The sequence below is a fragment of the Triticum dicoccoides genome, chromosome 5A (assembly GCF_002162155.2).
Source record: "Triticum dicoccoides isolate Atlit2015 ecotype Zavitan chromosome 5A, WEW_v2.0, whole genome shotgun sequence".
NCBI classification, from domain to species: Eukaryota; Viridiplantae; Streptophyta; class Magnoliopsida; order Poales; family Poaceae; genus Triticum; species Triticum dicoccoides.
In genome coordinates this window covers 623,712,384-623,715,978 of record NC_041388.1, presented here as the reverse complement: position 1 = coordinate 623,715,978, position 3,595 = coordinate 623,712,384, and positions in this window count along the sequence as shown.

Genomic DNA, 3,595 nt, shown 5'->3' with positions numbered 1-3,595 from the left:
GGTACTCCGGTAAATGCCCGAGCTCACCCGGAATCATTCTGATGTCCAAACATAGGCTTCCAATATATCAATATTTATGTCTCGACCATTCCGAGACTCCTCGTCATGTCCGTGATCATATCTGGGACTCCGAACTACCTTCGGTACATCAAAACACATAAACTCATAATACCGATCGTTACTGAACGTTAAGCGTGCAGGCCCTATGGGTTCGAGAACTATGTAGACATGACCGAGACTCGTCTCCGGTCAATAACCAATAGCCCAACCTGGATGCTCATATTGATTCCTACATATTCTACGAAGATCTTTATCGGTCAAACTGCATAACAACATACGTTGTTTCCTTTGTCATCGGTATGTTACTTGCCCGAGATTCGATCGTCCGTATCTCAATACCTAGTTCAATCTCGTTACCGGCAAGTCTCTTTACTTGTTCCGTAATGCAACATCTCGTAACTAACTCATTAGGCACATTGCTTGCAAGGCTTATAGTGATGTGCATTACCGAGAGGGCCCAGAGATACCTCTCTGATATACGAAGTGACAAATCCTAATCTTGATCTATGCCAACTCAACAAACACCATCGAAGATACCTGTAGAGCATCTTTATAGTCCCCTAGTTACGTTGTGACGTTTGATAGCACACTAAGTGTTCCTCCGGTATTCGGGAGTTGCATAATCTCATAGTTATAGGAACATGTATAAGTTATGGAGGAAGCAATAGCAGTAAACTAAACGATCAAAGTGCTAAGCTAACGGATGGGTCAAGTCAATCACATCATTCTCTAATGATGTGATCCCATTTATCAAATGACAAATCTTTGTCGATGGCTAGGAAACTTAACCATCTTTGATTAACGAGCTAGTCAAGTAGGGGCATACTAGTGAAACTCTGTTTGTCTATGGATTCACACATGTACTTTCTGGTTAATATAATTCTAGCATGAATAATAAACATTTATCATGATATAAGAAAATATAAATAACAACTTTATTATTGCCTCTAGGGCATATTTCCTTCAGTCTCCCACTTGCGCTAGAGTTAATAATCTAGTTCACATCATCATGTGATTTCACACCAATAGTTCACATCTTCATGTGACTAATACCCAAAGGGTTTACTAGAGTCAATAATCTAGTTCACATTGCTATGTGATTAACACCCAAAGAGTGATCATGTTTTGCTTGTGAGAGAAGTTTAGTCTACAGGCCTGCAACATTCAGATCCGTATGTATTTTGCAAATTTCTTTGTCTACAATATTCTGCACGGAGCTACTCTAGCTAATTCCTCCCACTTTCAATATGTATCTAGATCGAGACTTAGAGTCATCTAGATCGGTGTAAAAAGCTTGCATTGACGTAACTTTTTACGACGAACTCTTTTATCACCTCCATAACCGAGAAATATTTCCTTAGTCCTCTAAGGATATTTTTGACCGTTGTACAGTGATCTACTCCTAGATCACTAATTCACTATTGTACTCCCTTTCCAAAATCATGCTAAGGTATACAATAGGTCTGGTACACTGCATAGCATACTTTATAGAATCTATGACTGAGGCATATGGAATGAATTTTCATTCTCTTTCTATTTTCTGCCGTGACCGGGTTTTGAGTCTTTATTCAATTTCACACCTTACAACTCAGGCAAGAACTGCTTCTTTGACTAATCCATTTTGAGCTCCTTCAAAATCTTATCAAGGTATGTACTCATCAAAAGTCTTATCAAGCATCTTGATCTATCTTTATAGATTTTGATGCCCAATATGTAAGTAGCTTTACAGGTAATTATTTCTTTGAAAAACTCCTTTCAAATTCTCCTTTATGCTTTCCAGAAAATTCTACATCATTTCTGATCAACAATATGTCATTCACATATACTTATCAGAAAGGCTGTAGTGCTTCCACTAACTTTCTTGTAAATGCAGGCTTCACCACAAGTCTGTATAAAACTATATGCTTTGATCAACTCATCAAAGCATATATTCCAACTCCGAGATGTTTGCACCAGTCCATAGATGGATCGCTGGAGCTTGCACACTTTGTTAACACCTTTAGGATTGACAAAATCTTCTGGTTGCATCATATACAACTCTTTTTTTAATAAATCCATTAAGGAATGTAGTTTTGATATGTATTTGCCAGATTTCATAAAATGTGGCAACTACTAACATGATTTGGACAAACTTTTAAGCATCGATACGAGTGAGAAAATCTCATCGTAGTCAATACCTTGAACTTTTCAAAAACCTTTTGTGAAAATTTGAGCTTTGTAGATAGTAACACTACTATCACCGTCCGTCTTCCTCTTGAAGATCCATTTATTCTGAATGGCCTGCCGATCATCGGGCAAGTCAACCAAAGTCCACACTTTATTCTCATACATGGATCTCATCTCAGATTTCATGGCCTTAAGCCATTTCGCAGAATCTGGGCTCATCATCGCTTCCTCATAGTTCATAGGTTCGTCATGGTCTAGTAACATGACTTCCAGAACAGGATTACCATATAACTCTGGTGCGGAATGTACTCTGGTTGACCTACGAGGTTCGGTAGTAACTTGATTTGAAGTTTCATGATCATCATCATTAACTTCCTCACTAATTGGTGTAGGCATCACTGGAACTGATTTCAGTGATGAGCTAGTTTCCAATTCGAGAGAAGGTACAATTACCTCATCAAGTTCTACTTTCCTCCCACTCACTTCTTTCGAGAGAAGCTCCTTCTCTAGAAAAGATCCACTCTTAGCAACAAAGATCTTGCCTTAGGATCTGTGATAGAAGGTCTACCCAACAGTTTCTTTTGGGTATCCTATGGAGATGCACTTCTCTGATTTGGGTTTGAGCTTATCAGGTTGAAACTTTTTCACATAAGCATCGCAACCCCAAACTTTAAGAAACGACAGCTTAAGTTTCTTGCTAAACCACAGTTCATATGGTGTCGTCTCAACAGATTTAGATGGTGCCCTATTTAATGTGAATGCAGCTGTCTCTAATGCTTAACCCCAAAACAATAGTGGTAAATCGGTAAGAGACATCATAAATCGCACCATATCTAATAAAGTATGGTCACGATGTTCGGACACACCATTATGCTATGGTGTTCCAGGTGGCATGAGTTTGTGAAACTATTCCACATTGTTTTAATTGAAGGCCAAACTCGTAACTCAAATATTCGCCTTCGCGATCAGATCGTAGAAACTTTATTTTATTGTTTACAATGATTCTCTACTTCACTCTGATATTCTTTAAATTTTTCAAATGTTTCAGACTTGTGTTTCATTAAGTAGATATACCCATATCTGCTCAAATCATCTGTGAAGGTCATAAAATAACGATACCCGCCCTGAGCCTCAACACTCATCGGATCGCATACATGAGTATGTATTATTTCCAATAAGTCAGTTGCTCGCTCCATTTTTTCGGAGAACGGAGTCTTAGTCATGTTGCCCATGAGGCATGGTTCGCAAGCATCAAGTGATTCATAATCAAGTGATTCCAAAAGCCCATCAGCATGGAGTTTCTTCATGCGCTTTACACCAATATGACCTAAACGGCAGTCCCACAAATATGTTGCACTATCATTATCAA